At 42.9% G+C, this 26,207-nt stretch overlaps 1 long non-coding RNA gene across 1 annotated transcript; it reads right to left on the reverse strand.

Annotated features, from left to right (window-relative positions):
- Positions 1-1,272: 1,272 nt before the first annotated feature.
- On the reverse strand, positions 1,273-19,015 carry LOC110342019. The gene is made up of 4 exons (XR_002384005.2): positions 18,761-19,015; positions 15,425-17,573; positions 5,177-5,291; positions 1,273-1,470 (listed from the first exon to the last, which is right to left on the reverse strand). It is a non-coding gene; the product is annotated as an uncharacterized LOC110342019 (long non-coding RNA).
- Positions 19,016-26,207: the final 7,192 nt, after the last annotated feature.

The raw sequence follows: 26,207 nt of genomic DNA on the forward strand, positions 1-26,207 counted from the left end.
CCCCTGAACATCTCCAAAAAAAAGGTAAATGAGCATAAGTTAATTTCATTTCCTTTTTAATTTTAGAGAACACATACAGTCAATATAAGTGACAGAAAATTTTTAAAAGTTAAAGAAAGCAAACAGCCTATAACCTTTAACACTGACTGAATTATTTTTAAAAATAGATTCTTAATGGTCTTTTTCCTATGTCTATATACTTTGACATATAATAAAATCTTTACATTCATTTTCTATGTTTTATTGATCATATATCTTAGGTACACATCTGAAAGTATGTCTAAGAATGTCACAACAAAACCATTATTTTGGAACCTCAAGAGCAAACAGATCCATGTTGCAATGTTTGTCTAAATATTTGTATAAATAAATTTTTATTATAGGCTATAGGGTGTTTTCTTTCTTCAGATTTTAAGTTTCTAAAGTCTCTTATATTGACTATATCTTTTCTTTAAATTAAAAAGACAATACTTGTATAGATAAGTTAGATAATTTACATATTCCTTTTAATGAATAAACAGCTATTCCCTACATTTAGAAGAAGGCACTGTGGGATATATATGTATTTCTTTATAATAAATTTCCAAAAGTAGGCACTAAATGTGTCAGAGTTTAAGGAAGGTGTGTCATACACAGTAGCAAGTCCATTAATATTAGTTAGTGTTACTGGCTGTTGACTCAAGAAGCTGCATTTTACCAACTAGTTTAGAAGCCTCTCTATAAAGACCAGACAATTCCAACAGGGAATAAAGACCTCGCTCAGGTTTATACCTAGCAATTATGCTCAAAATTCTACCATTATCCTCTCCTCCCATGTACATGGGAGACTGGACCCCTTCGCCCTGTCGAGATTGAAAATCTCCGTGACGTGTTTTGGTCAATAAGTGTGAATGGAGATGACCTGTCACTCCACCAGAGTCTTTGAGTACTGCCACGAGACTCCTCCCCCTCCCCCTGTGAGACAGGAGACTCCTCCCACTGTGAGACAGTAGACTCCTCCCACTGTGAGACAGGAGACTCCTCCATCAGATGAGGCCTCCAGGTGGTGCTGGAGTCACAAACGCAGTTGAAAGCAGTTGCCCATCAGAGTCTGGCAGAGCCCCATGGCCGCAGACGCAGTCACTGCTGAGCTGAGGTTCGGTGTGACGCAGCCTCTCCTCGCTGATAAAACCGTATGGAAGACGAAGTCTATTAGCATCTGATTGCTTTGATAATAATATTGCAACATCCTTTGGAACGGTTTTTAAGTGAGAAGGAAAACTGCATACATTCTCTAGAAAGGTGGTTTATTTTGCCAACCTCTACACTTGAAACTCTCAACCAATATTTCTAAATCATTTTGAATTTTCAGGAATTCGGTGACACTTGAAAAGAGAAGAGTTATCAAGAGTCCACGAAGTATCTGTGACTTTGCCAGAAAATAAAAGGACAAAATACTGCAGGATCACCTTGGAGGAAATGCAGCTCAGCCTGCAAGAGAACGGACAGGTCAAAATACTTTGTTCCACTTTTGTGAAATCCACATAGCATACACTGCTTGTTGACTAATGGGACTTCACTCACCCACCCAAACATGACTTGTACAGGATGAAAAGAGACATTGCAGGCGTTCCCAACCTGTTCTGTGAGTGGAGACAACGAAATGGATACAGCAGAATAGACGTGATCTCCATATATATGGAAAGAAGCGTGACAAGTCTTTCCCAGTACCTTGCCAAAACTCTCCAAACCAATCTCTGGGGGCAGCATTGCTTACTACCCCAGAATGCTGCATTTCCTAGACTCTCCTTGACTACTTTATACACAGTTGAAGAGTTTGCTAATTTTAGGAAAAGCAAGAATAAGGAACTCAAACTTAACCTTTGCTGTGCACAGCCAACTGCTGTCCATGTGAGCACAGGCTTACTAGGCAGACCACACCAGATCGTCTCATTCCAGAAGCGATGATTAATCACAAACAGCAAGAGTTAGGCCAATTACAAGCATTTTCTCCCAAGGTGACTGGTGGTACCATACCTCCTGATAACATCCACCAGCTGCAGGCACGTTTTATGAGGACAGTTCTCATCTAGGTGTGACAGACTGATTCTTTGAACATCATCATTAAAATCAATGAGAGCGCTAACAGAGTCAGAAGTGTGGAATTGGGTGTACCCGCGCTGAAACCGCCAATGTTCATTTCAGTTCACTGTTCATTTTGCAAGCAGAAAGATTTATCCTATCTGACAGAGCAATCCAAAGAATCTCTCCCGTCCAGACTACTCAGCCCTGAGCTGAAAATTACAAAAAGCCCACAGCTGCATGCTAAATTATATTTTTCTACACTTGTCTACTCCCTTCTACATAATAGTCACTGGTTTTTTGAGCATGTTGGTAATAGGAATCATTCCCAAGAAATAACCATGATGTACAGGCACCCACAAAAGAGAGCACATTTCAGTACTACACAGAGAACAGACGACTATGTGGGTGAGAATCCACCCCCCCATGCCAGTGGAGACACACCCAGACACCACACCCAGTCAGAAGCCAGTACGCCATTTGTCTCTCTCATCTTGTCTCTTGGGAGCTCTCACAATCAAGCTGGATTAGCTCAGAGGCTATTGGAGTGCATAGATAAAGCCTGAAAGATGGAAAGTGAATAAAACATCTAGGAAGAATTTTTGTGTTATCTCCCCTCAAAAAAATGCATTTTTAAATTTATGGGCTTTTTTTCTCCTTGATTGTGAGTAGTTTGGGGAATTGCATGGTATTTTTCGGAGTATAAATTCTCTAAAGAATGCTTCTTCAGTGATAATGAGGGAGGCACAATTTTGTTGTTGTTTTTCCATCATGGGATGATTATAAATTATAAATGTCAATAAAATTAATTGCTGAGGAAAACCAATTAAGAGTAGAGACATAAAATGAAAGTCCCATTTTTTTTCACTATTAGATTCAAGAGACATAAAACTGCTCCAAGTAGCTGCTATGAAGATCTCTGAGCAGTTGCTGTCACTGCTCACCAGTGCTGCTGCTGCACTAAAGCCGTGGTCCCCAACAACCATGGCAGGGCCGTCTTCTCATTTTATTGTCTTTAACATCTTACTGACTTCACTACAAGCAGAGCTCAAAACTCAACTCATAGACTTTAGCTCTTTCACAAAAAAAAAAAAATACTCACATAACACAGTGTGTGTACTAAGGATGCTTGGTGATCCTTTGATCTAGTAATACCTTTACTCAGCTCTTTGCAGAGTACAGCTCTCTACCAGGCAGATGGTAATGGTATAGTCAGTTCCCCAAGGAGTTCCAATCCAATCAAGCATGTAGTAGAGAGCTATTCCCTTACACTAGGACCTTGCCCCCTCAGCTTTAGCTAACTTGGATCCAAAAATAGAAACTTCCAGAAATTAAAAAAACTCCATGTTTTAAATAACTTCCAATACATTTCTAAAATTGTTCTACTTTATTATTATTGTAAACCATTTGCCATGTCTAGTTTATAAATTAAATTTAGTCATAACTATATGTATAAAGAGGAGAGAAAATATATTTTGTCTCAGTTTTGTACCATTTGAGTCATCGTTTTGGATCATGGCCTGGAAAAAAGGGGACACACTACTTTTCACATCTTCTCTTTCTCCATAAATTTAATCATCTACATCTTGACACACAACTATTAGCTGGCACCTCACTAAATATCTTGGGCCCTTAATTGTAGACATTGAGTGAAACTGAACTTTAATTGTGTGTCTAGAGACCTTTTTGTTACTCTAAGAATAATTTGTGACATATAAATGGCATGTGATCCTCCCTTAGGAGGTTTACCATAGAAGTGTGAAGTTCATGTGTCACCAGTGTGTCCAATGAGCAATAGTGACAGGACTATTTTAGGGGAACTCCCTGTTTGGATTTGAGACGTGCGCCACAAGAGGGAATCCATGCCTTCTAGTGTAAGCCCATTCATCTAAAAACCTATGACCAGGGAGACACAGACCCTAAGGGGTACTTCTCATTGTTGTTGAATGAGCGGACAGCATCAAATCACTTTCTAAGCAGCCCTGTTTGTACTCACAGAGAGCGGAAATGAAGGTAGTGAAGGGGAGCAAGCTGGCTGTATGGTATTCATGTATGAAATTTGTCAATGTAGAAAACGTATCAATAAAGACAAGTGAGCTAAGTTCAATGGCTTCCTGTAGCTTTTATGTCTCTAAAATGTGGAAGTTAAACACAGAAAGTACAGGGGATAAAAGCAGGATACACTATTAAAGTTTGGTCTTGCTACAGAAGAACAAAGTACAGTAAGTAATGTCTAGATTTTTTAAGTCAAAGATGTTGTTTAATGCCTGAAATGCAAGGACTAATACTTTGAATTTTTGTGTCTCATCAACACAAAAGGAAAGAAGGGGACAGAAAAGTAAAAATTTACCCTACAAAGGCATGGCATTGCACCAAATATTTCATTTCCCCCATAAGTATCTTCAACATAGATTACTTCAGGCAGTCCCTTCTCTCTTTTTGACTCTTTGCTTCTTTTATTTTCCTCATTCAATTTTGAATTCAGGAAAGGGATAGCCTCTGCTATAACAATTACCCTGGACTCTTACCCCACTCATAAATCAAGCATAGCTAACCCCTACCACAAATGACAGTACAGCATCCCCAGAAAGGAGTTACCTCACCGGTGTTCCATTTGCGTTTTACGTTATCCTTAAAAGCAAGCCCACACATAGCTTTTCTGTGCTGAACTTACATGCACCTTACACATATTTCAGTAAGCTTAGTTACAGACAAATCTAATAAGGTGTACAGGATTTACAAGACACAAAGCGTGGTGTCCAAGGCAAGTGCACTGTTCCTATGCAGGCCCAGAGGATCTGTCAGCCTATTTTAATGAAGCTAAGCTGGGACTCAGGACATTAAAACTCGACGGTGTTACGCCTCTGCCACAGCAGTGTCTGCTGCAAATAGGGCGTAAGGAAAGATACTCTGATTGCACAGGGAAAACAGAAAGTCCGTATTTTCATTTACTTTCTCTTCACACTGACACTTAGAACTATATCTCATATGCATGTCAAAACTTCCTTTGTATTTCACACTGCCACACAATACCTGTCAAAACAGATTTGACAGACACATACTCCCGAAATTTTATAAATTAAAAATCAAAACATATGAAATCATAAAGCCATACTCTGCTACTTGCTCCAGTCTGGTTCTGACACATCCCTCCTCCTTCTTCAGATGTCAAAAATCTGCATCATCTTTTCATTTCTGCTGCTTATTAGCAAAACTTCACCCGCAGTCTTCTGTTGGGAAAACAACTAAGTTCAGATCAAAATTACAATTCAAGATTTAGCATCACGTTTATTGAATCAGTAAGAACATCAGTGAATGACATATTGAACACAGACTAGATGTATTTTAAAACAACAATAAATTGGAGGCTGAAGAGACGGTCATGCAGCTGAGAGAGCTTCCTATTTTCCCCAAGGACTCAAGTTCAGTTCCCAGTGCCTAGAGCAGGGAGCTTTTAACTGCTGGTAGCTCTGGCTCTGGGCATTCTATGATCTGGACTCCACAGGCATACACATACATCTGACATACACACAGAGGGGAGCACCCCACACACACACACACACACACACACACACACACAAATAAATAAATAAACAAAAACAACTATGTGCCTTAATTTTCCATGTTACTTCTAATTTTCTAATTATATGTTTTTTTCTGACATCACATTTAAAATTAAAGTAAAGGTGACAATGTACATGACAATAATTTATAAATTGCCAAAGCACGGTGTGTGGCTTTGCAAATTATTGCTAGTTAATTTACTCTTTAAAAAAATAATAAATTAGTTTTTCAGTAGAAATCCATTCTCACACTCAGGCAATATTACTAAAAACAGTTATGACTGCTCAAAAGAGACAATTATTCTTTCAGTGTTGAAAGTTAACAGTCATTAGAGTTAGCTCCAAGATGTGGGGAGCCTGCACTGAACTCTCAACTATAGGAATGTGCCTGTTTCCAAAAGTTAGTGATTTTGACATCCCTCTAGAACTCAACATAAAGTTTGAAAACAGCGATGTTTTATATATCAACTTACACAAATCTGTTCTTTTTTTCTGTAGTAAGAACAGCTAACATAGAAAAGACACAATGCAGGGTTAGCAGGAATGCAGATCCCCTCTGTCCCTGGTACTATTCCTTGCCACAGTACACCAACCGTATCATGATTTTTGTATCTAAGAGTGCTTCCGTTCACAGTCTCACAGCAAGGGGAAAAAACACAGTATTTTTTCCTGCACTTATTTTAAATTTAAAAAGAAGATAAATCCTCGGGAGAGCAAACCGTTATCTCAGAATGTCACACAACCTACTAACTGGCCTCACATCGCATCTTGTCTTGGTTTGCAGCCTCTGTCCCTCCCGCACAGTCCACAAGGCATTTCCCACAGCTCCCACTCTGCCACCTTGAATTGAAAGGGCTTATCAGAACATCGCCTGTGCAGTCCATCTGCAGCTAAAAGTCCTCACATGCTTCCCAGTAAAAATAATGCCTCATGGCTTTGAAAATATATTCAGGAAACTAGAATTGCTTTCTAAGCCTCGCCAGCATGATCACAGACTGAGAAAATACCAATTTTCCCCAGGCAAAAATCCTAATCCTCTTCTTGAAAAAAATCCTATTCATTTTGTATCATTCTTTAAATTGCCAAGTCAAAACCTTACTCTTACTGTATCCAAATACAGAAGTTATTCAGGTGGGAAATCTAGCCATGTTGCACATAAACAATTAATAAGCAAAGAAAATTAAAACTAAAATGGAAAATAATTAAGCCAACTGCTGCTTAATTAATTATATGATTTCCTGGCATCACACCTAATATTAAAATAAAGATGACAATGTACATGAAAGTACTTTACAAATTGCCAAAGCACCCTGTGTGGCTGCGTAAATTCCTGCCAGTTACTTAAACTTACATGTCTGTGGCTTTTAAAGAAATGAAGCACCTACTCCTTTGACCGTTTCTATATTGCAGTCATAAATTGCAAGAAGCATCTACCCAGAGTCACAGGACTTGGCTCCTAGGGCAGCTTCTCTGTCATCTCTGGAGAAATCAGGAACTTGGGCCAACGCTGGGTTCCAGCCTCCAATTTCAGAGTCATACGATAGAGTCCATATGACGTTTAGTTGCCATTTAATGTTAACTTTTGTTTTCAGAAATAAATGTCAGAGGCTACAAGTTAGAATAAGAAAGCCACCAAATTCAACCATCATGCAGATAGGAAAGCCCTTAATAACTGCTTTGTACTCGGGCAACAATATCGCCAGTGAGGATGTACATCTTTTTTGTCCTTATAAAGAAATTGCTCACATGCTTTTTATCCTTTACGCCTTTTTAGTTCGCATACAAAGCAATAAGCTTCATGGTGACATTATCATGTGTAAGCATCATTGTATTTTACTCGCGTTTGCCCTGCAGATACCTTCCATACGCTCCTTTCCCTCACTAACTGTCCTCTTCTGCCTCCCAAATATTTCCCCTTGGCTTTCACGACGCATGTGTCTTTGGGGGCTTATGCTTAAATCGGGACTCTACAGGTGAAAAAATGCAATATTTAGTCTTATCACCCTCTCTTGTTCTACCCTTCCCTCTCCTTTAGACCCCTTCTTTTCCTTCATAACCTCCAGACTCTTTCCATATCCTATATAAACATTTTCTTTTTAATCTAGATTCTGCCCATGAGAGAAGCACAGGATGATCTTTGTCTTTCTGGGTCTGGCTGATTTCATTTTAAGCAATGATCTCCAGTGCCGCTGTTTCTCTCAGTGTACAGATCTCCAGTTCTATCTGTCTCCTGGTAGAAAGAGTAGAGTGTACGCATACCACATGCTCCAGCCACAAGTGTTGGTGGGAACCCAGGCTGGTTCTGAGTCTGTTTATTGTGACTGGTGTAACAACAAATACAGATGTGTACACTTCTGTAGTAGCTGACACAGAGGCATTGGCTTATAAATCCAAGGGGAGTACAAGTGGGTCGTGTGGCCATCCTGTCTTCAATTTTTAGAGATTTCTCTGTTCACTTGCATAGTAGCACCACAGTCTACAGTCTCAGAGGTAGTTTCCAAATGCCCATCAGCAGTCTGGTGCCAGCCACTCTGATCAGAAAGAAGGGATCTTGATGGGATTGTATGTTGCATTTCCCTGATGGTTTACTATGATGGAGATTTTTTTCTTTGCTATCTCATTTCTTCCTTTAAAATTATCCCAATTTACTCGCTGAATAATTTAGATTTTAGTTTTTTAAATTCTTGACATTTTCATAGACTCTAGATAGTGATCTTGTCAAATGGTTAGTTAACAAAGAAATTTTCCCGTTCTCCCTTCTTTATTTGAAGAAAGACAGACAGTATATTTCAATCATATTCTTTCCCTCCCTGAACTCCTCTCTCTCTCTCTCTCTCTCTCTCTCTCTCTCTCTCTCTCTCTCTCTCTCTCTCGCACACACACACACACACACACACACAGAATGAAAATCAAAACAAACAAACAAACAATAAGGAAAAAAAGCACACAACAAAACGTGGTGTCTGTTTTGTTGGCCAGCTACTATTGGGCATGGGATGTGCTTGATGTTCCTAGTGAGATCCCACTGGGGAAACTATTTTTTGCTTTTCAAGCAGGTACCTTCTTGGTTTGGGGGCAGTACACTGTGTTCATTTCCCCTTCTCTGTGCCGGACGTATGCGTGCTGTCACAGCCTCTGTGAATTCATGCGTGTATCAGTCCTGTTGTATCTAGACAACACTGTTTCCCTGAAATCACCTCCCACCTCTGCCTCTCACAGTCTTCCAGCCTCCTCATCCTCATAGACTCCCAAGCCTTGGTGTGGGGGGGGGTTGGGGGGAATAGGACATCCCATTTAGGACCAAGTGCTCCAAAGTCTCTCACTCTCTGCATATTGTCCTATTGTGGTCTCTGTGTTAATTACCATCTGCTGCAAGAAGAGGCTTCTCTGGTGAGGGCTAAAATATGGGTAGAGCAGTATGTCAATCGTAGTCGGTTTATTGATCTGGTTCCTTGGCCAAATACTAGTAGTACATTTCCCCCTAAGACCCATGAACTTAGACTGTCTCCTCTCTACTACTTATTTATTTTGTTGTGTAGAAGTCTTTTAGTTTCATGCAATCTTCTTTGTCAATTTTTATAATCATTTCCTGACCCATTAGGGTCCTTTATTTGTCTCAGCCTTCCCAGTGTCTTCAAGTGTTTCCTACAGCTGGTTGTATTTTGTGTTTCACATGAAGGTGTCTGGGCCATGTTGAATTTAATTTCATGTAGGGTACGAAATGTGGATCTACTTTCATTCTCTGTGTGAACATCTAGCTTTCAGCCCTCCATGAAGAGGCTTTTCTCCAACACATATTTTTGATAATTTTACCAAAAATTGGATGGTTATAACTACATGGGTTTATTTCCGCTGGTCTCTATGTCTGAGTTTCTTTCAGCACCATGACTTTATAGCACAATTAGATAACGTACTGTGATACCTCCAAATATTGGTCCTTTTTCTCATGATGTGTTTGTCTATTCAGGGTGTTTTGTACCTTCATAAGAATTTAAGACTGTTTTTTTCTAGTCCTGTAAAAAAATGTAATCAGAAGTTGATAACTGCATTGAAAATCGATTGTTTTGGTAATGTAGCCATTTTTACAAATTTAGTTCTGTAGATCTGTGAGCATGCCAAGTGACAAGGGTCTCTCTATCTTCTAGTATCTAGAGTTTGGGTAATGTAAAATTTTCTTTTGCCTCCTTGCTTGTGTTTATTAGATATTTTAAATCTATTTGAATGAGATCTCTGTTTTTGAATTTTTTTCCTTGACACATTGATTCTTGACATGCAGAAAATCTACTGATTGTCGTAGCCTTGTCAGTATCTATTAAGGTGACCATATGATTCCTACCCTTCATTCTATTGCCCTTATTGATTAGCATGTGCTGCAACCTATTTCTATCCCTGGAAGGAAACCTATTTGATCATTTTATATACTTTTTAACATGCCCTTGAATTTTCTTTAAAAATATTTTACTGCAAATTTTCATTCTCAATAACATGAATCCAAGTTCATCACATAGACTGGTCTCTACTTTTACTGTTCTGTTCTGTTCTTGTCTGGTTTGGACAATCATTGTAACACTTCTTAAAGAAAACTTTGGCAGTGTTCTTTCCTTCCTGTCCTGGGGGCAGTTTAAGGACATTGTTCCTAGTTCTTCTGATAGATTCAGTAGTCCATCTATATTGTCCAGTGATTCTTGATGTTGTAAGACTGTATAAGTAATTTGTACCTTCTTGATTTAATTTTAGTTTGTCATGTGTCTATGAAGTTGGACATTTCTTCTCTATTTTCCAGTTGCTTAGAGAAAGATAACTATTTCAAGTATTCCCTATGACCTTGCAGACTTTGTGGCTATCATCTATAGTGTCTATTTTATCTCTAATTTTAATAATCTGGTCTTTCTCTCTTTGTGTCAGTTGACTGGGGGGGGGAACTTGTTGATAGTGTTTGTTTTCTACAATACCAACTTTTCCCCTTATTGATTCTTTGAACTGAATTGTTGCTTTAGTCTCCATTTCACTAATTTTTCTCTAATATTTATTTCTTGAAATCTATGGCATTTTCACTTGGAATGTCTTTGTTTTTATAAAACTGCAAGGTACATCATTAAGTTATTTATTTGAGATCCTTAATGTAGGCACTCATAGTTATAAAATCTCCTCTTAAAACTGCTTTCGTCATATCTCCAAGGGTCTAGTAAGTTGTTGTTTCCCTTACATTTGATTTTAGGAATGTTTTAATTTCTTTATGCTGGACATTCAATGGCACATTGTTCAATTCCCTCATATTTGCATAGTATCTGTTTTCTTACTACTGAATTAGAGTTATTATATTAAGGTGTGATAAGGTACAAGAAATTATTTTACCACAGTCACTTATACTCTGCACTTTGACTAGCTGTGAGCCTCTGTGTGAGTCACTGTCCCTGTAAGAGGAAGTTCTCTGAAAAGGGATAAGAACAGCACTAATCTATAAGTATTTTGAAGACATTTTATGCTGTTTCCACTCAGCAAAATAGTAGTAATAGGTTCCCCTCTAGAGCCTATAACCCAAGCCGTGAGTTCTTCACCAAGTTTACCATGCCAAGTGTAAGTACTCTCCTATTGAGAAAGTCTTAACTACCTTACCCACATCTATGCCAGGATTTGATCAATGGGCATGTCTTACCAGCCTCATCATTATTGTTACTCACAGTTCACAGTCAGACTGTTGTTAGATTTCCATCCCTGACAGCATGGATAGCACTATTCCATACTATTAAAGCTTCCAGTAAGGAGGAAGCTTTTAGGTCCCTGATAGTTTGATATCTTCAAGCACTATGATGAAAGTATGACTCAGGTTCTAATGAGAAACCAAGAGCAGTGACAATAACAGTACAGGTCACTTTTTACTTCTTTACCTGGTATTTAACCAAATTTAAGTATCTTTGACTTGAGGGATTATGATCTTCGTAAAGAATCATATTATCTTTAGTTTTTCAATGGTACTCATTTTTCTACATTGCAACGTACATATCTGCTGGTGGAATATCTTTTTTTGGTTTATGTGGGGATCTTTCTAGTGATTCTCATACTGAGAGGTCAATCAATGGCCAGTAAAAGTCAGAGGGGAGAAAAGAAGCTATGATAAAATGCAATGCCAGATATAGATATAGAAATATGTTCAAGATTAATTGGTGTCCACTAACATACCACCAACAGCCATAGAACAGAAAACTTAAAGGTATTAGCTATAAGCTTATTTAGGCTAAACACAGAAATAGCAAATAAATGAGATACAGGAAATGTGACTGAAGGGGAAAATGGAGAAGAATAAATGTTTTAAAACAGAAAGTGGAGAAAAATATTGTAAAGGGAAAATGGAGAAGGGAAAGGAGGAAAGGGGGAGGGAGGGAGGGAACAGAGAGGGAGGATAGGCCTGATAATGTAAAAAAAAATGGAAACAAAATTAGGTAACTGTAATAAAAGAGGTAAAAACTAAAATTACAAAGGCCTTTTTGAAATAAGAATGACCCAAACTCACCAGTGAGATTTCCAGAGATCTACAAGGATGACACCAACTGGCAATCTTAACAATAGTCGAGAGGCTACCTTAAATGACCCTCCCTGATAATGAGTGTGACGTCTACATTATATGCCATCCTAGAGCCTTCGTCAGTGACTGATGGAAGCAGAGGCAGACACCCACAGCTAAACACTGAACTGAATTCCTGGAACCCATTGACAGAGAGGGAGGAATGATGAGCAAAGGGGTCAAGACCGACCCGGCTGGTGAAACCCACAGAGATAGATGACCTGAACAAGGGGGAGTTCCTGGACCCCAGATGATGGCTGAGAGACCAGCATGGGACTGATCCAGATACCCTGAACGTGGGTGTCAGTGAGGAGACCTTGGCAATCTATGGAGCCTCTGGTAGTAGATCAGTATTTATCCCTGGTGTACGAATGGACTTGCGCGGAGCCCATTCCACATGGAGGGATGCACTCTCAGCCTGGACACTTAGGGGAGGGATTAGGCGCTGCCCAGGATGATGTGACAGACTTTGGAGATCCCCCATGGAGGGCCTCACTCTCCCTGGGGAGCAGAGGGAGGATGGGGTGGGGGGTTGGGGGGCTGGGGGGCTGGAGAGGGAGAGGGAGCTAGGATTGACAAGTGAAGCAAAATTGTTTCTAATTTAAATTGAAAAATTGAGAAAAAGGAAGAATGAGCCAAACTATGGTTATCAACAAGAGAAAACAAGAAAAGCAAAAGGAGAAACAGATGGAATATTTAAACACCTTCCTTTTAGGTCACATGGAACTGAAGTTAGAGAGGCGGGTGTGGGATGGAGAGGGGATCATAGTTCAACTTGCAGCCTCTTGTCTTTCCCCAGTCTTAGACTGCCGTTCAGCCTGTACTGCCTAGCACCAGATGTCTGCCAGAGTTGCTGGTACTTTTGGAGTTGGCGTTCCTGCATACCAACAGCTTCTGCCTAGCTCCCTTAGTTTTGCAATTCTCCCACCCTCCTGAGATTTGTCGATTTGCATACTCTCAGGTAGTTTGTGTTCTGGATTAGGAGTTTCTCCAAAGCATTTTTGTTGGAAGAGAAGAAGCAAACATGATGCTGTGATCTATAGAGTCAGACCTGTCTCTGTACTCTAACCTTCTAAGCGTTAACCTTGGACACTCAGTTGTAAAGGGGATGCCTCCCTCAAATCCCTCCCCTCAGGGCTCAGGGGACCCTGTGGAAGGCATGGCAGAACAGCTGTAAGAACCAGAGACAATGGACGATACCAAGGAAGCCCTGACTTCCAGACACAGCAGGACAGACGCGTATGAACTGACAGAGACTGGCATCAGGCCCAGGGCCTGCCCAGGTCCAAACCGGAGGAGGAGATCCTACAGCCGAGATGGAGAAGTGGACAGGAATCCCCATCCCTAACCCAGGAGCTCCAGTTGATAACCACTCACAAAGGAAAAAGAGAAAAGTGTCCACGGCTAGCAGTAGCCAGCTAACACAAGCAAACTACACTCAACGGTATCTACGGAGTTTTTGCTCATATTTGGACTTTTTTTCCATCTTACTGGTCTTTTGCTTGTATACTGTAGCTCAGATCTTTATTTTTATGGTGTGTGTGTGCGTGCGCGCACGCGTGCACATGCGTATTGCTTGTCCATGTACATGTACCCGTGTGCACATACGTGTGTAAGAGCGCATATTTTTCATGATCTTTCTTTGCTTGTTTTTGTTTGTTTGCATGTCAGTTTGTTAATTCAGTTTTATTCTTGTGTGTTTGTCTTTTTTGTTTGCCTGTTTGTTTTCTTAAAACAGAAAAGGAAGACCTGGAAGGATATGAAGGCGGGGAAACCCTGATCAGGATATGTTGTATGAGAACAGTCTTTGCAGGTTTAAAATTTAATAAATAAATATAAAAACAAATAAACAAACCACTCTGTTAGAGGTAAGCAGTTTGGGGTTTCAAGAGTCCTTTGACTGCTCAGCACTTAACCTCATAGCAGGAAGGTGCTACCCAAGTCTGCCCCTGCTGTTGCTCTCAGACCCAGGGTTGTTCGCAGCTGCAGGGATCAGCCCCAGCCACCAGCAGTGGGTATACTTTGCAGTGTGTACACCGCTGCTTCAGCAGAGCCTCTAACCCTTCCGTGTGTCAGCATTGAGCCTGCCAGTTTCCACAGTGGCTTCCCAGGGCTCTCTCCCTGGGGCTGTGCAAGTGACTCTAGGTTCCAAGACGCGTGATTCCTTGTTCTCAAGACACTCCTCACCCCGCGTGGCTCTACTTTTAAGCCAGAGATTCCCTGCCAAATGCCACACGGCCACAGCTCTTAGAGACTAGCAGACAAACTGGGATTCTCTCTTTTGTTGAGTCATTGGTCCTTCTGGAGACATCACTGTCTCACCAGCACCTGCACTGGAGTCAAGGCCTCAAAGGGCTGTGAGCTCACCAAGCTCACCTATCTATTTTCATCAGGGCTGCCTGGGTTGCAATCGCTGCCTCTGCTTCCCCTTCTCGTGCTGGGGCGCCTCCTGGCTGAGTCACCCATTCTGTGGCTCCACCCTAACCTGCTGTCCTCATTCCCTGAGATTTCTTGTACGCTTTGGCCCTCTGTCTCTTTGAAATAATTCTATCCTCTGTTATGTTATCTCTTCTTCACCGATTCATGGAGAGGCAGCTTCTAATCTGCCTTCCTACCCTCAAATCCCCACCTTCTTTCCGTTCTCCTGGACTTTCAAAGATCTTCCCATGGCTTGACAGCGCTGAGGCACAGTCCCCTCATGATGCTAACACAGCCTTCCAAGGTAGATCGTGGAGACTAGAATACTTTGTGTATCATGAAGTGTAGTGAAACCATGTTAAATACTCATTTTAATAGCTTCAATGAGTCTAGTTAATTTGACAACTTTATTCACTGCTAAAACACGTAATAAGATAGATGAAATACTAGATTTCACCTACAAATTAAGGAACTATTGTTAGGATATAATGTAACTCCTCTTCCTACACTCTCTAGTGATCGTCACATAAAGGAAGGAAATGAGTAGGTACCGTTGAGCATAAGTTCATTTTCGTTCAATGTAATTCTTACGATGGCTATCTCTCTTCCATTGCTATTTCTAGTTATGAAGGAAGTCGTACAAGACTTGGTGTCTAATGACTCCTTTACTCTCCTGAAACAACTGACCTTTAAGCTGTCACTTTAAACTTCCATTTTTAAATTACATTAACACTCAGGAAGCCGCTCCAGACACCACGGATTACATTCAAGCCCAAACGCCATCTGTATATCTTTCCCCTTTCCACAGCTGGGGCCTCACCTCTGTAAGACGCTTTGTCTCCACAAGCCAGCCAGATGCTGATGCTCCTTCAGCCTCTTGAACAAAGATGAACATGGAAGTTAACAGAGCACAAGAAAGCCAAGGTACCCAGAGCTTCACAGCACTGCTGTTTCTCTAGAGTCCTGCAAGCTTTGGTGCTGACAAGAAATGAGCAGATTTCTAACCCTTAGCAGTGTGAAGGTTACTGGGGGTGCTCAGTCCCTGGTCGTATCACCCCTGTGCTGCCTCTCAGCAGTTAATGCCCAGGGAAAGAGAGCTAGGCTTCAGTGTGTTCTGGACAGAGTAACTCAGCTGACCTCCCACCCATGTAATGAGGATCCCAATGGGAATGTTTTCAATTAGCCACAACTGCATACACTTTAGAATGCCAAACTTCCCTGCTTCTGAGATGTAACTTCTCTGACCTTTGATGAAATGCCGATAGTATGTCCAGCTCATAGTGTTGTTGTAAGGATTAAGTAAAGTTACCTAGTTACCTAAAAGCACTTGCAAATGTTCATAATGTTTGTTCCCCGGTGCAGAAGGCCCAGCTGGGATGTGGACACCAGGGTAGCTGTACAGATGGCCATGGAGGAACACAAGAGTGTTCCATGCTAACTTGGTTTTCTCAGTCCCCAAGACTTCTCATTGAAAAGCATAGACAGCGTCAAGAGAGATGGTTCAACCATTAAAAGTGAGCGCCCCTCTTGCAGAAGGCTGTAGTGTGGTGCCCACCACAATTACAGACTAACAACCTCTCATAAACCCAGTTCCAAGTGATCTGAGACCCCACAGGGCCATCTGTATACACACGCACTTAAATAAAGTCTAAAACCAATATTAAAGCACAAGAAAGGCAAAAGCAGCCAGCAGTAGGCAAGAAATGCCAGCAATCTATCCTTTCTGAACGAAGCACTGTGATCATGCCATCTGAGTATCTGCACTGACCTTGTCAACAAAGGGCCCACAGTGCCTCTGACATCACCCAGTGCCTCAGAGACCATCAGCTACCGTTCCAGATGTCACCCTCATCGACGCTCACCTGACAGCCACCTGGGAGCCCAGAAGTCACCCTCATCGACGCTCACGTGACAGCACCTGGGAGCCTCAGCACCCTTCCTTGAGCCTCATGCCCCTTGAGCTCTCCCAGCAGTTTGCAAGGGCTTTTCTTTCTCCTTTGGGCAGACTGGAACAAATCCCAAGACTCATGCCTCTCCTCCTGTCAACTTGTCCTATAACTATACCAACAATACAGCTGCAGCGGCAATGGCAACAGCATGAGCCAGGCCCACCAAAACCCTTAATCAGAGTTTGCTGAATGAATGAGCATCACCCATGGTCACTGGGAGGAGATCCAGTCAGTTGTGAATCATGAGCTGTTTCTTGTTTTCTTGGAATCCTGTCAAAGACAGACTTTAATCCAATTAGGGAATCAATATCCAGCAAATACCAGAGCTGTTTCAGCCATACATTTTTTGTTCAAGGTTATTATTTGGTGGCATTTTAATATATGACATTAAAATAACAGCAATGAAATGAACCAACCTAAAATTAATGAACAAATTGATGTAACAGAACACCAAATACACAAAAAGGCTCAAAAAAGATATTATTTGAAAGGTTGATGCATTTTTTAAATCTTTTTAGACAATAAACTAACATAGAAAAGATAAAGAGACCTTGAGAAAAGACAAGGAGATTTCACATACCTGTAAAAGTCTTCTGAAATAGTTATTTTAAAAAATAATGAAGTTTAAATTTATCGTAAGTGCTGTTACAACACAAAAACAATCTGAAAAATTGATGTCTAAATTTTACTAAGTCAAATTTGGTTATCTTGGTCCCTTCATCTCTCACCGTAGGAAGCAGAAAATGAAATCATGCATGCTAAACCAATCTCCCTAATTGCCTTGCTCACCATTGCCTGCCATTTGGACAGGAGTCTTGCTAAGTAGCATCCAAGAGCCAAATAAGATATGACACTGAGCATAATGCAGCTTTGTGACTTCACTCGTGTCAGTGTGACCTGAAGGACAAGAGTTTATTCTGTAAACTCTGAAGGTGCAAAAAGTGCCAGGAAATATGGAAATATTCACAAACTTCACAAGTGTCAGGGCTGGAGCTGCTGCTTAGTTCAAAGTTTTATTACCTAGAAGAGAAAAGTACCAAACTTGAGCCCATCAATACACCTATAACTAGGGATTTCACACATGGAGCAGCAATTCTGACCATCCTCTAAATATGTATGAAATAGATAGGCAGGTAGGTAACAAGGATGGGTGGATGGGTGGGTGGGTGGATAGATGGATGGATGGGTGGGTGGATGGATGGATGGATGGATGGGTGGGTGGGTGGATCGTATATGTAAATATCTATACACAGTATAACAACATTTATGTCCATTTTCCCCTTTTCTGAGCACACACACAGATTGACAGAGACAGAGAGACAGGGAGACACACACACACACACACACACAGAGAGAGAGAGAGAGAGAGAGAGAGAGAGAGAGAGAGAGAGAGAGAGAGAGAGAGAGAGAGAGAGAGAGAGAGAGAGAGAGAGAGAGAGAGAGAGAGAAAACACCATTATTTGAAAAATCTTTGGCAATGTAATTTACATGGTTCTGGAGCGTGTCAGTAAAATTTGATTAAGCTAAATCACACAAGTATGAAATTATCCCTGTAGTTTGAGTTCACTTTGGAAAGCCTCCCCGGGCCGTGCTTTCTGTCTCTATCCAGGCTTTAATTGTGGGTGCATCCCTTAGTGGAGCTCTGCTGGGAAGGGATTGTGGGAATTTTCGACCCAAGCTCCTGCAGGCTTTTGCCTGCGGCATATACGGAGCAACAGCGCCCTCTGCTGAGAGCACTCTCGAAAAAACCGCCGAAGACGGCCAAATACTGTGGGGTGCCTTTGTTCTTCAAACAACGGAAGACAAACAGCAATTGATTAACACTTATTAAAATTAATTCTAGCCCGTCCATTAACTTTTAATGGGATTACAAGGCACACGGCTTTCCTGAATGCCTACACCAAGTGTCCTCTCCGGCAGAAAGAACAGCGTTAATACCACGGGAAACACTCACTCTGGGGTCGCCCTGCTGAATTTCTGGGCTGCTTATACATACACAGAACTCTAAATAAACACCAAACACAATGGCCTTGCCTGACACCAGAGTGTACTGGGCCCTCGTGGTCTGCAGAAGCGTGTGGCCTCTTACAGCCATGACGTTCCGACCAAGCCTGTGACTTCGGGGATCTGAGACGGTGTTTAGCAATAATGTCTCCTCAGAAGACAGCCCCTGAGGACTTGTGAGCTGCACCCCCGCAGTACCTTACCTTCAGCTCCTGGAAACATCAGCAAATACGTGTGCACACTCCCTTGAGGGCTTCGTCGGCACGATGCCCTCAAGATGTTTTAAAAAGCACATCCGCACTCAGGCTTTCCCCTGTACACATAAGGAGTTCTAATTCTGCAGACCCACAGAGAGAATTTCATTTCCCTTTCTACTGGGAAGTAAGATATGCAGAGTCTGGACTTAAAAGAGTAAGCCGTTAGGGGTGGACACTGAAGAAACAGAAAGAAAAAGTGGATTTTCGTTGCCTTGAGTTTCAAGAGTTTGAATTACCCAGGTTTCAGAAGTTATACAACAGCGCCACCTAGGGTCCTTTGTGGCATAACAGGCTGGCTTTACTAGCTTCTCTGCCTGCCCGAGATGAGTCAGTTTTTCTGCACAAAGCAGTCATAAAGAGGCTAATCTGGCACAAAGTGTGATTCTACTTTAGTTTCTCTGGTTTGGTTCATTTTTTAAGATATTGGTGGTTTTTTTCTTATACATAGAAACTGGGGGTGGGGGGCAGATGTAAAAGTAGTCAAGGGGACTAAAACAGGAAAATGCGGAAGGACAAGGAGCCAAAAGAGAAGAAGAGAAGCTAATGGGGGACACGTGCGTGGCATTTTGAAGTTGTCACACGGAACTGGTCTTTACAATTACACATGGTAATAAAAAAATGCTTCTTTAAACATTGTCCTGGAATAATAACCACCACCACGAAGTAGTTGTTTGTTTTGTTTTGTTTCGTTAGGGACCGAAAGCTGCTAACTCACTTTTTGGATGGCTTGGGTAAATTGCTGTTGGGTGAGCCCAAGTCACCTCCCCGAGTTTCACGTTCCCAGTGAGAAATGAGTGGCTTGGTGCATAAGACTTCTCCATCCAATAAAATGTGGTGACAAGTTCCTGTTTCAGTTAGAGAAGTAAAATGAGGCAAAGTCTGCAAATCCACACCCTCTGTCTGATTAGCCACAGCAGGCACCGGTGCCACAGAGCTGCCCAACAGGAGGGAAGCAGATGCGACCTTCGACAGAGCTGGCATGGCCAAGGCGTACACTTCCTGACCGAAACGAATCTGCGTGCTCAGAGCACAGCCCTGGAAGGACCGATTTAATCAGGGTGAACCAAATGAGCCGCAGCCCTTTGGAAAGGAACCGCGAGAGGAGTAAGGGAAGAAAGGGGGCGGAAACGAAGATGAGGTCCCGTTGTAGGCGTCCCACCCTTGTGGCTACTATCTGGTGAGCCACTGGTGTTTTAATCCAGTCTTCAAAGCAACTCAGCGCCTGCATCCATAGTCGGCCGGCAAACAAGGGAAGGCCTAATGCACAGCATAAATTTCCAGGGGTGACAGCCGAGGGAGGAATCTGCGGACGATTCTGTGTTAGCTTGTGCAGCACAGCCCACACAGCAGGCTGCCTGCTTGCCTTAGAAAACGTTTAGATGATTTTCTACCGGTACACACCGAAGGTGCTTCCTAACAAATCGGCTAGAGGCTGGATATTACAGCCTGGCCTGGCACAGTGGACCTTGGCCACAGTCCAGAGAGAGATGAGCTTGGGAGCTGATGGCCACTGCGGAGGCCTGGCTGGTGGTGTGAGCACGTGTCCTGGGGCCACTGTGAGGCACCTGAGCCCCAGAAGGGTGTGCCATAAAACTTCTGCTGACCCTAAGCCCACACACAGATCTTGGCTCGGCCAGCGTCAGCCTTTGCCAAGGATCTGGCCAGCAAGCAAAGTTGTTGCAGTCAGCTTTCTCAAATGGGCCCTCTAGGAAGAGTGGGAAATGGGGTAAGGAGGGACCACTGGGGCTTTTTCCCTGGCACTCCATACCCTTAGGGAAACCTCACCTGGTTCTGGTTTGAAAACGTAAGTAGCAGTGGCCTCTTCAAAGGGAGGGCTGAAGTCAGCACTGCTTCAATTTCTCCATCCTTTAAGCCTGCACCAGTAAAGTTATGAGGAAATGTGGAGAAGGTCATGAATCCTGGCATCTCTCTGCCGAAAGGCATGCCTGGCTTCCTTCCTGGACTGCAGCAGGCTGGACACTATGTTCCCTGTACCCCAGCAGGGAAGGCCAGGGCCAGCAGGGATGCAGGAGGCCCAGTCAAGTGAGGAGAGCCCTCACAGGTTAGCAGGCAAAGGAGCAGTTTTAAGGACCCTGGAGGTACAATAACACTGGGAAGAGCATCTGAGTGAGCTGCAAACCGAGAGAGCACTGGACCTCATTTATCCACGCCACAGGTGAGTTATTCACCATAGTTAGCTTTGACATAATGAGCAACAAGCAGACTCTGGACAGCTCAAAGACCTCACGACTCCATTTTCTAATTCAGCCAGGAGACAATGCTTTGCACTTTCAAAAGGTTGTGTCACTCACTGGTACAGCTAGTCTTGACAGAAAACTTGTCCACATGGGCCATCAAGATGGTTCAGAGGGTAAAGGCGCTTGCTGTGCAATCCTGACAAAGTGGATTTGATCCCAAGAACTCACAGAAAGATGGGAGGAGAGACCCAACTCCCCAGATGTCCCTAACCTCCACAGACACGAACCCCTGACCCCAATACATATCACCTGCATATTATTATTATTATTATTATTATTATTATTATTATTATTCAGAAAAGTCTGGACCCCACCAATAACTAAGCTGGGTAATATTAGAGGACTACACACCCATTAATTTCTTGCAGCTGTGAGAAATTTGCTTCCGCGGGCACAGGGCTCCTTTGCTTCCGCGGGCACAGGGCTCCTTTCCACAGCCCCTTTTCTCTAAAAACACAAAAATTAAAATTCCTTCTGAAGATGTCCTGAATACTGCTCACTTCAAAGAAAGCACAAGTCAGTCTCACAGTAAAGTGTCTGTTCTAACTTAAAAATAAAGACCTATGTGTCTGCCGTCTTCACAGTCCTCCGACAGAACCCTTGAGGTGAGCTATTGACTCAGGCTTCTGGAGGCTCAAGTCCAACGCTCACTGTCCCCATTGCGCTTGCACCATGCTGGAAGCACATGGTAGAACCCTCTGCTCACACGTTGACCCAGAGAAGAGGCAGAGTGGACGAGCGCAATTCCCGCCATCACCTCCAAGGTATGTTCCCAGTGGCCCAAGGACCTCTCTCAAGACTCGGCTACACGATGTCTGCTTTACAGAGCATTCAGAGGTGAGCAAATGGATGGCTCCTTGAGAGAAGCCTTCCCGCCAGCCTGGTTCTAGAGCCGCATCAGTCCCAAATAAACACACAGGATGCTATATTAATTATGAAGCTGTTGGCCTTGCTTGTTTCTTACTGGCTAGCTCTGACTTAAGTAATTACCCCATAATTGTTAATCTAAGTATGTTTCTTACCAGAGAATAGTTCCGGGCTTCCTACCCCATGGCGTTACATCTTGACTCCCGTGTTTCTCCTACCCAGAGTCCTTCTGGACTCCTAGTCCCTTCTATCTTGGTTCCCTATTGGCTCAAGAGTGCTTTATTGACATAAGACTTCCCCAACATGCAGGTGAGATGTTTTAAGCCTGAGAAAAGCAAGCATGGCATTCCAAGTGTCATCTCAGGTTCTCTGGTCTAGAGGGAAGCACGGTGGGGGAAAGTGCCTCAGACAACCAGAACGCCTCAGACATCCAGAATGTGGCTGACGAAAGTCCTCCGTGCCCAAACAGAAAAGCAAGTCTGAATATGGTACTTTTATGTCAGGAAGAAAACTCATCGTTGTTTACTAAACGTAAAATCATCCTTTTGTATTTTTTTTTTGTTCCCCACATTGGCTTTGGTCAGATTCACTGCCAGGAGAAAGACCCTTGGCCATGACCAGAAATGGCTGAGTGAGATGACTCAGTCCTCTGTTAGGGTGCACTGTTGTCTGTGGCAAAAAAAAAAGAAAATAATTTATCTTCTCAGATAGATCTCCTGGCTTGTGACAGTGACAATCTGCCACCGTTACAATTCAAGAAGCAACCATTTTGACAAAGCGCTGTTCCTCTTCAAAATATATTTAGGTGCTAATCTGACATTTCTCTGCATGTCCCCTTTTTGCTCTTGTCTTTATCCAAGTGTAACACACACTCCTTGACGGAGTCCTTGCAAGTCAATCTTCATCTCTCGGCTGTTTATCCCTTCATTTTCCTTAGGCAGATAATCAGAGCACCTGTCAATCCACCGGGCGGGAAATCATTCAGAAGAAACATTGAGAACAGAGGTGCTGCCTGCTCTCCTGAGGCATGGAAGGCAAAGGTTAGACAGCACCACCCCTGCTGACCAAGAGTCCCAGGCTCATCAGTCTCCAGTACAAACACCACGGCTTTGAATGGCACTCTAGCATTCATAAGAACTTAACTGGTAGAGTAGGACTTCCCCTGACTGGCAACCCCAGGCCCCTTTGTCCTAGCCTCGGGGAGCCTGTGTTTGTGCCTTTATTGAAAACCTTCCCCTTTCCTACACAGGATGACTGTAACCTTTTGCAATGGTGTTTGTGCATCTGCTTGTTCTACAAGGAGTAAAACTGTCCTTGACTCATCCTGCTCCGTTGTTTTTGAATACCTGAAGTAGGAAGGGCAAAGGAGGGTGGTTGAAAGGGGACAGAAAAGCTGGAAAACACTTAATCGGATGCCTCGCTTTCTGGTTGGAGACATCCTCTGCAGACTTAAAATCTGACTTCACATCTGCAGGGAGGAGACAGGTGCAGTCAATGCTAGGCACCTTGGCTGTCTTCCTACTGGATCTTCCCGGGGAGGTAAAGCAGGGCAGCCCTCAGCAGGAGGGTCCCTTCCACTGCCAGTTGCTGTCACACATCCGCCCCCTTTTCCCTGCTTTGGGGGGCATGTAAAGACGAGGCACTCCCCCACACACCCTTGTTTCAGCTCACAGCCTGGGGCCGCATACTGCACAGGGCACAGCCACTCATCAGGCTGAGTCTACAGAGAAGGCAGCTGGGCATTGTTTGCAGCTGCCTAGAGAGTCAGAGGGGGAAAACTCAGTGGAGAGCTTGCTGTGCAACCGCCAGGAACTCTCTTGAGCTCATTATTTGGATAAACACCGAAGAGAAGAGAATAAAGGCGAAGAAAATGCCCCCTTGTCTTTAGCATACCTTCCCCCTACCTTGTCCTCTACTGGGGATGAGTGTTAAAAGTCAGAGCAGCGGTGGCACACCTGTTTTCCCTTCAGAATTAGATTAAAAGGGGTTTCATTGTTGCATTTTTCCCTTGAACAAAGACTGTTCAGACAACTTATATTAAAACAATATTCTCCATTCCTTCCTTGAATGTAACGGCCCCAGTGTAATAAAAATCATTTTGCTTAACTGTTACAGTGTTTGAAAACAAGGCTAGTTCACCCTCTTTAAACTTAACAGACTTGCTTATCTTAATGAAGATTTGAGTAATTGCCCAATTTATTGAACATGTACTATGGACCAAGCACAAATTTGTTATTCCCAGCAACTAGATAATTCTACAATAATCACCCCAACCTCACAATGGAGAAATCAAGGCTCCCAGAGGTTAAACAAATGACTTGAGCTATCAGGGCTGAAGAAGCGGATATGGTACTTGAACCCAAGTTATCGGACGCCAATGCACATAACAAGCCTACTGCATTGTACAATGCCACTGAAACAGGAGACAAGAAGAAGTGCGCACACTTCCCTACATCCCCTTTTCCTCTTCATCTCACAGATGAGCACACCCACAATAAATGTGTTTCTTCTTCAGAGACTCAGAGAAATAAGAAATAAGCAGATTGATTGCCAACCCTGAGCCAGGCGTCATGAAGACGCCTGTATTTATTGTGGATTGCATAACTCACATGAGAATATACATCCATCATCTTCTGCCCTGGGTGCCGGAAGTGTGCAACCAAGAACCATCCAGACGACTGCTCTTTCCCTTTCGCCTCTTTAAATTCCAGTGGGATAGCAAAAACTTAGCTCAGAGTGCCAGAAGTGGGTGGATCACATACAATTCAACCCTAAGAGTCTGCCTAATCAATGTACTGTCCCATATTTTCCACATTTTATGGGACAGCGGGGAGAATTGTTGAGAAGAGCCAATTTGCAGCTGTGTTCCTAATTACGCCTTCTCTGTGAAAGGACGCAAAGCTTTCAGTAAGAGACTGCAGCTGCATTCACGAGGCAGGAAACCCAGTGTTTGCTGCAAACAACTGAACACCGCAGAGGTGCCAGATCCCACGGTGGACTAAGCCGCCACCTCTCTTTGTGGATCAGTGTCCAGGTCAAGCCATCTGATTCCTTTGTGTCCCAGTCAAGTCTGCTGCTCCAGTGCATTCAAGCAGGAGAGGCTGACTGGTAAACACATGCTGGACGAACTTAACTGTCACTGTCACTTGCAAAACAGTGAAACTGGAACACTTCTGCCAGCAAAGAGGAGCTCAGAACTGGGAGCATGGCTGAGTCAGAGGTAGCTCCTTCAAGTGTGCTCTGTGTGATTCTGGCTATGATGCAAAGGACCCTGCCCGGCCCACTGTATCTGTACTGGTTAATCCTAGGTGTGTGGAGAAGAATGGTAGCCTGCCCTGCCCCAACTCAAGCTTGCAAAAGCTGTTATCTTTCACAGCTATGAATTTCATATCCATGAAAACTCCCATTCGCTAAAAGGGTGGGGAGAGTTCAGAAAACAACTCTGTTTTCCCAGTGATTGCTCTCAACTATTTCACTGTTAATATTATCCATAAGAACATGACAGGGATAATCCTGTGTCATCATAATATAAGTAGTATCCCCAAAAATGCCATCACTCTCATCCTATGCCATCGTGGTTACTGCGGAACTCCCCTCTTGCTTCCTAAATCATTGTTCCTTGGGTCCAGTAATCTTCATGTCTCTAGAGCTCTAAAGTAACTGTGCTATGATAGGCACTGCCCACAGCATCTCATCACTGCTGGGCTTCTTTGATGAATAAGGAAACTTTCCACTTCACCGTCACTCAGGTGCAGTGGGAAAAGTTACAGCTGTTGTGAGCAAGAAGATGCCAGCCTCCTCTCTTCCCTTTCCTCCATGTTATGTGGGTTTCTGCCCTCTGAGTTGGGATCTAGTCCAGTGGGAGAGCATTGGCCTGGAATGTGTGAGGCCCTGGGTTTGGTCCCCAGCACCTCAAAACAACAAAATCTCTCTTCAGCTCACATCTTCTGTCCCCTTCCCTGTCCCAAGCCTGGGGAAGGATGACAAAGGGTCCACAGCTTACTGTTTCAGTGTGATGAAACATTTTCTTACTCTCTAACTCTGACTCTGGAATTTGGGTAGGCTTCTTGTGATTTCAGAAGGTCACTTTGCTTGGGGTGCTTTCTGATCCCAAAGCCCTCCCAAGTCTGTAGTTTCTGTTTCTGCTATAACATTCCAACAGAAAATACTTCCTGGCCAGAAAAGAACAAGACTCATTTCAAACGCATAGGTGGATATTTCAGATATTCCCACTCTCCCATCAAGCTTACTGGTCTTATTCCAAAAGT

Source organism: Mesocricetus auratus, unplaced genomic scaffold, assembly GCF_017639785.1.
Source record: "Mesocricetus auratus isolate SY011 unplaced genomic scaffold, BCM_Maur_2.0 Super-Scaffold_100009, whole genome shotgun sequence".
Lineage (NCBI taxonomy): Eukaryota > Metazoa > Chordata > Mammalia > Rodentia > Cricetidae > Mesocricetus > Mesocricetus auratus.